Raw genomic sequence first — 12,108 nt, forward strand, 5'->3', positions numbered from 1 at the left:
CACACATTATACTGCTCCCTTACATGTGTATACTGTGTTATTGTATGTGTGTATACATTGTAGGAAACATTATACAGTATATGTCTCCATACACACATTATACTGCTACCTTACATGTATATACTGTGTTATTATGTGTGTATACATTGTAGGGGACTTTATATATGTCTCCATACACACATTATACTGTTCCCTTACATGTATATACTGTTATTATATGTGTATACAGTGTAGGAAACATATATGTCTCCATACATACAGTATACTGCTCCCTTACATGTATATACTGTTATATGTATGTGTACAGTGTAGGACACATTATATATCTCCATACACACAGTATACTGCTCCCTTACATGTATATACTGTTATGTGTGTGTATACCGTGTAGGACACATTATATATCTCCATACACACATTATACTGCTCCCTTAAATGTATATACTGTTGTGTGTATACAGTGTAGGACACATTATATAATAATAATAATTTTATTTATATAGCGCCAACATATTCCGCAGCGCTTTACAACTTATAGAGGGGACTTGTACAGACAATAGACATTACAGCATAACAGAAATCACAGTTCAAAACAGATACCAGGAGGAATGAGGGCCCTGCTCGCAAGCTTACATCCTATGAGGAAAAGGGGAGACAAGAGGTGGATGGTAACAATTGCTTTAGTTATTTGGACCAGCCATAGTGTAAGGCTCGGGTGTTCATGTAAAGCTGCATGAACCAGTTAACTGCCTAAGTGTGTAGCAGTACAGACACAGAGGGCTATTAACTGCATAAAGTGTATAAGAACATGATGCGAGGAACCTGATTATGTTTTTTTTTGTGTTGTTTTTTTTATTAGGCCACACAGGGATAGTTAGGTTAATGCGTTGAGGCGGTAGGCCAGTCTGAACAAATGCGTTTTTAGGGCACGCTTAAAACTGTGGGGATTGGGGATTAATCGTATTAACCTAGGTAGTGCATTCCAAAGAATCGGCGCAGCGCGTGTAAAGTCTTAGAGACGGGAATGGGAGGTTCTGATTATTGAGGATGCTAACCTGAGGTCATTAGTGGAGCGGAGGGCACGGGTAGGGTGGTAGATTGAGACCAGAGAGGAGATGTAGGGTGGTGCTGAGCCATGGAGTGCTTTGTGGATGAGGGTAGTAGTTTTGTACTGGATTCTGGAGTGGATGGGTAGCCAGTGTAATGACTGGCACAAGGTAGAGGCATCGGTGTAACGGTTGGTGAGGAATATGATCCTGGCAGCAGCATTCAGGACAGATTGGAGCGGGGAGAGTTTGGTAAGAGGGAGGCCGATTAGTAGAGAGTTACAATAGTCCAGACGAGAATGAATAAGTGAGACAGTAAGAGTTTTTGCAGAGTCGAAAGTAAGAAAAGGGCGAATTCTAGAAATATTTTTGAGATGCAGATAAGAAGAGCGAGCCAGTGATCGGATGTGGGGGGTGAATGAAAGCTCGGAATCAAGGATGACCCCAAGGCAGCAGGCATGTTGCTTGGGAGTAATGGTGGAACCGCACACGGAGATGGCAATGTCAGGCAAAGGTAGGTTAGTAGAGGGAGAGAACACGAGGAGTTCAGTTTTTGACAGGTTCAGTTTCAGATAGAGGGAGGACATGATGTTAGAGACAGCGGTAAGACAATCACTGGTGTTTTCTAAGAAGGTCTGAGTGAAAGCAGGAGAAGAGGTGTATAATTGGGTGTCGTCAGCATAGAGATGGTACTGGAAAACAAATCTACTGATTTTGTCCAATAGGGGCAGTATACAAAGAGAAGAAGAGGGGGCCTAGGACTGATCCTTGAGGAACCCCAACAGTAAGGGGAAGGGGAGAGGAGGAGGAACCAGCAAAACATACAGTGAAGGATCGGTCAGAGAGATAAGAGGAGAACCAAGAGAGAACGGTGTCCTTGATGCCGATGGAGCGGAGCATAGTGAGGAGGAGCTGATGATCCACAGTGTCGAATGCTGCGGAAAGATCCAAGAGAATTAGCATGGAGTAGTGACCATTAGATTTAGCTGTTAGTAGGTCATTAGAGACTTTAGTGAGGGCAGTTTCAGTAGAGTGTAAAGAGCGGAAGCCAGATTGAAGAGGGTCGAGAAAAGAGTTATCTGAGAGATAGCGGGTAAGACGGGAGTGGACCAGGAGTTCCAGGAGTTTAGAGATGAAGGGAAGATTAGAGACAGGTCTATAATTAGCGGCACAGTTTTGGTCGAGGGAGGGTTTTTTAAGTAATGGATGTATGATGGCATGCTTAAATGAGGAGGGAAAAATACCGGAAGTGAGGGAAAGGTTGAATATTTTTGTTATGTGAGAGGTGACAGCCGGGGAAAGGGACTGGAGGAGATGTGACGGAATGGGGTCACTGGTGCAAGTGGTCGGGCGAGAAGATGCAAGGAGCCTGCTTACTTCTGTAACTGGTTCAAAGTCAGAGAGTGAACTAGATGCAGTGGGGGAGGGAGGACAGTGCCTGGTATGAAGAGATTGGGAGATGATTTCCTGTCGAATGTGGTCAATTTTTTCTTTGAAGTAATCGGCCAGATCGTCAGCGCGGAGATCTGTGGTTGGGGCCTGCTCTCTTGGGTTGAGTAGGGACTGGAATGTGTCGAAGAGACGTTTAGGGTTATTGGACAGTGAGGTGATGAGGGTGTTTAAATAGGTTTGTTTGGAGAGGTGAAGGGCAGAGTTGTATGTTTTTAGCATGAACTTATAATGGATGAAATCTTCGGGTAGATTAGATTTTCTCAACAGACGTTCGGCGCACCTGGAGCACCGCTGCAGGAAACGTGTTTGCAGCGTGTGCCACGGTTGTCGCTGTCTGTGCCGAGTTGTTCTATGTATAGGAGGTGCAGCTTCATCCAGGGCACTTTGCAGGGTTTCATTGTAACGCTTCAGAGCAGAATCAGGACATGAGATGGAGGAGATTGGGGCCAATGAGGACTGCAAGTTCATAAGTTTCTGGTTGTTACTGGCCTGTATGTTTCTATAAGTGTGGAAAGTGGGGGTGACCTGAGCGGGATGGCAGTTCTTGATAGAGAATGAAAGAAGGTTGTGGTCAGAGAGCGGGAGAGGGGAGTTTGTGAAATCATCCACTGAGCAAAGCCGGGAGAAGACCAAGTCAAGGGAGTTTCCATCTTCATGCGTTGGAGAGTTAGTATGCTGCGAGAGGCCGAAAGAGGAGGTTAGAGATAAAAGGTGAGAAGCAGATGGGGAGAGGGGAGAATCAATGGGGATGTTGAAATCACCCATGATAAGGGTGGGGGTGTCACAGGAGAGAAAGTGTGGAAGCCAGGTGGCAAAATGATCCAGGAACTGATGAGAGGGGCCAGGAGGACGATACACCACTTCCACTCGCATGGAGAAGGGGACGTAGAGTCTGACAGCATGGACCTCAAAGGAAGGGAATACAAGTGAGGGTACTTGGGGGATAATTTGGAAGGTACATTTGGGTGAAAGGAGCAGACCAACTCCTCCACCTGCTCTGTTGTCTGTTCTTGGGGTATGAGAAAAGTGTAGTCCACCATATGAGAGAGCAGCAGCAGCGGTGGTGTCTGACTGCTGGATCCAGGTTTCAGTAAGAGCCAGGAGATTAAGAGAATTAGAAAGGAAGAAGTCATGAATGACGGAGAGTTTATTACACACAGAGCGAGAATTCCAAAGAGCACAATTGAAAGAGACAGAAGGCATGCATGGAATATTAATAAGGTTAGAGGGGTTTCTGGGTGTAGCAGTTGGGAGGTTTGACTGGCTATAACATGGGGGGCCGGGGTTTGGAGAGATGTCTCCAGCGACTAGGAGAAGGAGGATAGAAAGAGTGAGCAGATAGTTAAGTGATTTGTGAGAGCGTCTCTTGTGTTGGATGGTGGGACTGAATGGATCTGCACTGTTGAGCAATGTGAACAGAGCATGAGTGCTATACATAGGAGAGGCAAGGACAGAGGGGCCGATATGGATGGAGTGTAAAGCGTTTATGCAAGGGCGGTGAGTGAATGCAGCAGTCAGGATATAGATTATACAGATACAGGGAATGGAGCAATAGACATGCAGGATATTTCAGTTCAGGGAATGAATTATATGTTTACCATCCAAGCCGCTTGCTGTCAGGGAATGGAGCAATAGACATGCAGTATATTTCAGTTCAGGGAATGAATGATATGTTTACCATCCAAGCCGCTTGCTGTCAGGGAATGGAGCAATAGACATGCAGTATATTTCAGTTCAGGGAATGAATGATATGTTTACCATCCAAGCCGCTTGCTGTCAGGGAATGGAGCAATAGACATGCAGGATATTTCAGTTCAGGGAATGAATGATATGTTTACATGTATGAAGAGAAGAGAGATGCTTGTTATATTCTGCCATGTTATAACTGCCGCATACTTAGAAAAAAATAAATAAATAAATATATATATATATATATATATCTCCATACACACAGTATACGCTCCCTTACATGTATATACTGTTATGTGTGTGTATACAGTGTAGGGCACATTATATATATCTCCATACACACATTATACTGCACCCTTACATAGATATACTGTGTTATTACATGACGATGCTGAATTTGGTTTCTTATTCATCAGTTTATTTGGCAATTTTTTTTCTTTTCTGTTTTTTATAGGTTTAACAACAAGAAATAAGCATCACAATAATAACATACAAAGCAGCGAGGTGCCCTGATGTGAATACACTTAAACTGCTACAAAAATTATAAATCTGGCACAAAAATGGACATCTAAGTGGGCACCGAAGGGCATTAATGAAAGGGTTAAATAACTGGGCCACTGGTATCACACTGCAGACATATAGAACAGGGAGCCCCACATCAAAACCAGGTCTTTTCAGCCTGGCCCAAATAGGTTCTGGGCATCAGAACTATCATCAAAGTGGCCAGACTGTCTATTTTGGCCATTTTAGTAAGTAACTGATGTTTTCAGGAGGTTAAATGACTTTGTTCCACTGATCTCACACCAAGAATACACAGTGTCTCAGGGTGCTTTAGATCACTGAAATCAATCTAACACCTGTGACAATTAATTTGCCACGTGAGCCTAATTAACGGAAAGCTATTTAAGAAGGACGTTCCGCATTATTAAACAAGCCACAGGTTTCAAGCAATATGGGAAAGAATAAGGATCTATCTGTTGCTGAAAAGTGTCAAATATTGCAATGCCTTGGACAAGGTATGAAAACATTAGATATTTCACGAAAACTTAAGCGTGATCATCGTACTGTGAAGACATTTGTGGCTGATGCAGAACACAGACGTGTTCGTGCAGATAAAGGAACAACGAGGAAGTTTTCTTCTGGACAAATTCATCAGATTAAGAGAGCAGCTGCTAAACTACCATTACAAAGCAGCAAACAGGTATTCGAAGCTGCTGGTGCCCCTGGAGTCCCGCGCACCTCAAGGTGTAGGATCCTCCAGAAGCTTGCAGTTGTGCATACACCTACTATGCAGCCACCCCTAAGCAGTGTTCACAAGCAGAAACGGTTGCAGTGGGCCCAGACATACATGAAGACTAATTTTCAAACAGTCTTGTTTACTGACGTGTGCCGTGCAACCCTGGATGGTCCAGATGGATGGAGTAGTGGATGGTTGCTGGATGGCCACCATAAGCAAGAAGATGGTGGAGTCATGTTTTGGGCAGGAATCATGGGGAGAGAGCTGGTTGGCCCGTTTAGGGTCCCTGAAGGAATGGAAATTACCTCAACAAAATATATAGAGTTTTTGAGTGACCATTTTCTTCCATGGTACAAAATGAAGAACAGTGCCATTCGTAGTAAAATCATCTTCATGCATGACAATGCACCATTTCATGCTGCAAAGAATACCTCTGAGTCATTGGCTGCTATGGGCATAAAAGGAGATAAACTCATGGTGTGGCCACCATCTTCCCCTGACCTCAACCCTATAGAGAACCTTTGGATTATCATCAAGCAAGAGATCTATGAGGGTGGGAGGCAGTTCACATCAAAACAGCAGCTCTGGGAGGCTATTCTGACTTCATGCAAAGAAATACAAGCAGAAACTCTCCAAAATCTCACAAGTTCAATGGATGCAAGAATTGTGGAGGTGATATCAGAGAAGGGGTCCTACGTTAACATGTAACCTGGACTGCTAAGATGTATTTGATTGTGAAAGCTTTTGATTTCAGTAAATGTGACCTCTTAATGCTGCAAATTCAACAAATAATTATTTTCAGTTCTCTACAACCTATAAAATGTTTGGAAACTCTGTGGTGCATAATAATTTGGAACCATGTATTTTGAGGTTTTTTTTAGTTTTGAAGTTGATGAATTGAACAATACTGACTCATTTGCATAGACCATTTAGGAAAGTCAGAGAAAAATATAATTTGCATAATAATTTGGAATGTGGTTTATAGCAGGGTGGATAAAAATCAATGTTTTTTTAAAAAAATCAAAAAAATCGGATTTTTTTGATTTAAATCGGATTTTTTTGATTTAAATCGGATTTTTTTCAATAAACTGCTTTTTGAGGAAAATATTTTACCATCCAAAGGTTCTTCCATCATGAGATAAAGCTGAGTTGTTTAACTCAGTAGAATAAAGGCTGTATATGTGTAACATTCACAATGCCATGCTCTTCCAGAGGTTTCTGTAGGATGCTGACTATCCAACAAGTTTGGGCATGTCAACTGAATGGAAAAAGAAACTAAACCAAAAGTGAAACCAAGCTAGAAGTGTGGAATTAAAGGGGCAGTATGAACAAAATGTGGAGGCTATTAATAGTTTATACAATTAAGACATGCTGCTTTTAAACACCTACCTATTGCCATATAGTAAAACAAAAAAGATTTTTACTTACTTTGGGGTCCCCCCCTCACCCTGGCGTTAGATCGTTGCCCCTAGTTTCGTCCGTGTAACTATGGGCGCACATGCGCACTGCTCTCACTTCTCATTTTAATCGTGATTTATATTAAAAAAACCTTTTGATTTAAATCAGTGATTTAAATCATGATTAAAATCATGATTTAAATCGATCCGATTTAAATAGAAAAAAATCTTTTGATTTAAATCGTGATTTAAATCATGATTTAAATCGGCGTGATTTAAATCAATCCACCCTGGTTTATAGTTCACATTGTAACATGTGCACATTATTACATGTACAGTGTTTTTTAAACTATAAATTTGGTAGGAAAATGGGGTGGGGGGTGTCTTACAGTCTTACAGTCAAAACTTAGTTTACTGGGGGGAGGAGTTGGCGGCGGTGGAGCAGGGTCACAAGAGGCAGAGTCTCCGGCAGGATTGGGGCGATGCTGCTGGCCCTGGTAAGAGGGAGGTGTCCCAGTGGTGTGAGGCAGGAGCCATTGATCTCCCGGTGGCGGGCTATAGGAAAACGCTGTGGCACATGCCCAGATCTAGATCTCTGCTCAATGACAAGCCGAGATCTCAATCTGTGCATGAAGCCCACTGCCAGGATATCAATGTGCGCAGCGGGGACTCGGATCCTGCCTCACACCGCTGACATTTTCCTGAAGCCCACCGCTGGGAGGGCTCCTGCTTTACACCGCTGGGGAACCCCCCTCCTACCAGCCCAGGGATCACAGCATCGCCCCATTTCTCCCGCTGCCGACTTCCTGCAGTGGCGACCCGTCTCCTGTGACCTCATTCCACCTCCAACCACCCCCCACCCACCAGTAAGCTTAATTCGGACTATAAGACAGACCCCCATTTTCACATAAAACTCTTTTTCTTTTTCCTCCTCTAAACTTGGAGCGAGTCTTATATGCCAAACAAATACGGTGTATATATATATTATTATAAGTATACGTGCTCATTTTATGTTCATATACTATTCAATCTTTATATAACACTTTGGTATTTCATCTTCATTACTATTGGTCACCGTAGTATACTATTCATATACGATGGGTCACAGGTCCTTCGTTGCACATATAACCTGCCTGCATCTTGGATATCATCCGGCCCCTCGGCGGGACCCGGAATTCAACACATGCACCATTGCCCTGGCATCGGTGGTGTGCTTGCATGTCGGCCCTTAGTAGAATTGAGGCACCCGCCTAGGGATTTCTATGCACTATCCAATCCACTATGCACAGTCGTGTGACTAATGGTACACACCACCTTCCACGTGATCCACACACATCCCCATATCATGCCCGTGATTGGTTTAACTACACCATAAATATGTGGCTTTCCAACACATGCCTTCTAAGGAATAGGAGTGTAACGCACATTGGGAAGGTGAGGACGCTACATTTAACCAGCCACTTATCCCATATATTAGTGCCACACTATATTGTTATTTTCAATAGTCGAACAGCCAGGTTAACTTGTGGGGAAAGGTTCTATCCACTTGCATTACAAGGAACTGAATGTCGTCAATGTTACTATAACATGGTGTATATTAGACCAGCTGGTTGATTTTATTAAGCGCCTTGCTTTTATGTATTTTTATGTAATTTTTAATAAAAATGTTGAGCTATAACCTACTTCTTGTTTTGGTCTGTTGTCCTTATGCCTACATGTTGTGTAAACTTTAGTAGTTTGAGTTCAAGCTGATGTTGATGTGCATCTGTAGTGGGAAATTCTTGTGCACATAATATAGGCGTATATGTTATAGTGCACATTATTAAAAAAAAGGTTTTAGTACCATGTTAACCAGTTGGAAAAAAGAGATTGCTCTCAGTGGGAGACACAAAATAATAGTTTTGTAGTGACGATACCTTTATAATGATCAACAAAAATGAAAAAAAGAGATGCTACAAAGCAAGCTTCCGAGACTTCTTAGGCCTCTTCATCAGGCATGGTAAAGACAGAAAAGAGGGCCCCATCCTTAATATAGCCAAGGGATCGACATGTTGCATAATTCAAAATGCACAGAAAATGAGAAGAAAAAGGCAATATGAAAAAGATAGTGATCACCAAATAAAGAAAAAATATTTGACAACACAAACCAAACAAGAAAATAATAAAAACAATTAAAAGGCATACTTGGCTATGCCGATATACAGGACCCAAAGTCAAATACTAAATCTGTAGGAGAATGGGTCAAAATGGTATCGCTGTAATCGCACTGACCCAAAGAATAAAGTCGCATAATCACTTATAACGCATGAGGAATGGCGTAAAAAATAAAAACAATTCTTCACTTGCTGTTTTTTTTTTTTTTTTTTTCATTCTGAAAGAGAGACTGACTTTTTCTTTTCCGGACTTGAAAAATGGTTCCAGGCATGCTCAGAATGAAAAAACGTGATATGTCACTGGAATACTGTGTTTGACCGTCAGCGACGGATCCTGCGTCCATAGGCTTCCATTATAGCCAACGATGGACAGCGCAGGACCCGTTGCTGAGCAATTTTCGTGCAGAAAAAACGTTCCTCTAAACGTGTTCTCCGCCCGACGGACCGCTATTTTCCAACGGATCCAGTGCACGACGGATGAAACGGATGGCCATCCGTCACAATCCATCGCTAATACAAGTCTAAGGGAAAAAGCAGGATCCTGCAGAAAAATTTGCAGGATCCTGTTTTTTTTTTTTTGTTTTTTTTTTCTTTTTCAAAACTCGACTTATTTTGACGGGAGGAAAAAGACGGAAGTGTGAAAGAGACCTTAGGATTGCATAAAAGTGCTGTCAGCCACAGTTTGTGCACGTCTGAAAAGGACACCGCTGAACAGAGTCCAGAGTAACTCTGCTGCCTCATTATAGTGAATGCATCCATCACGGGTTTCATCTGTCACGTTACTCTGACACAGAGATTTAGATGGAAACCTCAAAGCAAGTGGTCAGCGTAGAGTGCTGGATAAAAGCTTCAACTCAATCCACAAAAAAATCATATCCCCACTCAGGTCTGTCATCTATTGGAAATACAGGGCGCTTCCACGTTACTGGTAGCACAAAGGCTCTGGAAAAGTGAAATGACTCCTTGCCTCTATAAAGAAATTCAGTAAATTCTGCGCTCCCAAATCCAAATGCCCCCTCCATTCTGAGCCCTACAGTGTACCTAAACCACACTGAGGGTATGTGTCCACGTTCAGGATTGCATCAGGATTTGGTCAGGATTTTCCATCAGTATTTGTAAGCCAAAACCAGGAAAACCCCAATGGAGTCAATCGTCACTACACCTGTAGATAAATTCCCAAAGGGTATAATTTCCAAAATGGGGTCACTTGCGGGGGGGTATTCTGCAGTTCTAGCAATTAGGGGCTCTGTATATGGAGTCTGCAATCTGATCCAGGAAAATCTGTGCTCCAGGAGGCAAATAGTGCTCCATCCCTCCCGAGTATCTCCGTATGGCTAAGTAGTACTGTACAGCCCCATATGGGGTATTGCCACGTTCAGTAGAAATTGTGGGATAAATTTTGGTGCCATTTTTACTCACTTGTGTGAAAATGTAAAATCTGGGGCTAACACAAAATTTTGGTGGTAAAAATGTAGCTATTTTTCCTTCACTGCCTAATGGTATAAAATTCTGTGACACAATCGTGTTGTCAATATGATAACTGCACCCCTAGATGAATTTGCTGAGAGGTGTAGTTTGTAAAGTGGGGTCACTTATGGGGGATTCTGCTATTCTGGCAACTCGCGGGGCTCTGCCAGTGGGTCCTGGCACCTGCAAACCATAACAGTAAAATCTGCACTATAGTACGGCGCTCCTTCCCTTCTGACCTTTGCACTGTGCTTGAAAAGTATTTCATGATTACATGTAGAGTATTGGGGGAATCAGGAAAAAATTGACCTGTTGGGGGGCGGGGGAAATCCTATTAGCCCTTAGAAAAATTAAAAACCTGGGGCTAAAACAACATTTGTGGTAAAAATGTAATTTATTCTTTCTTCACTGCTCAATGGTATAACATTCTCACTGCACCCCTAGATAAATTTATTGGGGGTGTAGTTTGTTAAATGAGTTCACATATGGAGGGGGTTTCTGTTCTGGCTCCTCAGTGCTCAGTCTGCCAATGTCACATTGCACCAGCAAAATCTGAACTCCACAATGGCGCCTCTTCCCTTCTGAGCTTTGTACTGTGCCTCAAAGAAGTTAACATATGGGGTATCAGTGTACTCAGAAGAAATTGATCAACAAATTGTATGGTGCAATTTCTTCTGTAACCCTTGTTAAAATAAAAAATTGATTCTAAAATAAAATGTTTGTGGGGACAATGTGATTTTCACTATTTTCACGGCGCAACGTTATAAACTGCTCGCCATACATCTAAATACACTCCTTGAGGGGTCTACTTTCCATAATGGGGTCACTTGTGGGGGTTTCCACTATTTAGGCACAGCAGGGGCTCTCCAAATGGGATATGGCGGCTGCTAGTAATTCCAGGAAATTTTACATTCATAAAGTCAAATGACACTCCTTCCCTTCCGAGCCCTGCCATGCGCCCAACCAGTAGTTCTCTCCTACATATAAGGTATCTGCATGCTCAGAAGAAATTGTACAACACATTTTGTGGTCAGTTTTTTCCTGTTACCCTTGTGAAAATAAAAAATTGTGGTCTAAAGTTAATTTTTTTGTGAAAAAAGGTAAATGTTCGTTTTTTTTTTTTCCACATTACAAGACTTCCTGTGAAGCACCTGAAGGGTTAGTAACCTTTTTGAATATGGTTTTGATCACCTGGAGGGATGCAGTTTTTAGAATAGTGTAACTTTGGGTATCTTCTTTCATATAGACCTCTCAAAGTGACTTCAAACGTGAGATGGTCCCTAAAAAAATTGTTTTGTACATTTTTTGGAAAAGGGAGATATCACTGGTCAACTTTTTAACCCTTATAACTTCCTAAAGAAAAAAATTGTTCTGATGTGACGTAGACAGGTGGGAAATGTTACTTATTAACTATTTTGTGTGAAATAACCCTCTGATGTAAGGGCATAAGAATTCAAAGTTTGAAAATTGCAACATTTTCGCCAAATAAACGCAAGTTATCTTGAAGAAATGTTACCATTATCATGAAGTAAAATATGTCATGAAAAAAACACTCAATCACTGGGGTCCGTTGAGGCGTTCCAGAGTTATTACCTCATAAAGGGACAGTGGTCAGAATTGTAAAAATTGGGCTGGTCATTAACGTGCAAACCACCTTGGGGGGTAAA

Source organism: Ranitomeya variabilis, chromosome 4 (genome assembly GCF_051348905.1).
Source record: "Ranitomeya variabilis isolate aRanVar5 chromosome 4, aRanVar5.hap1, whole genome shotgun sequence".
NCBI lineage: Eukaryota > Metazoa > Chordata > Amphibia > Anura > Dendrobatidae > Ranitomeya > Ranitomeya variabilis.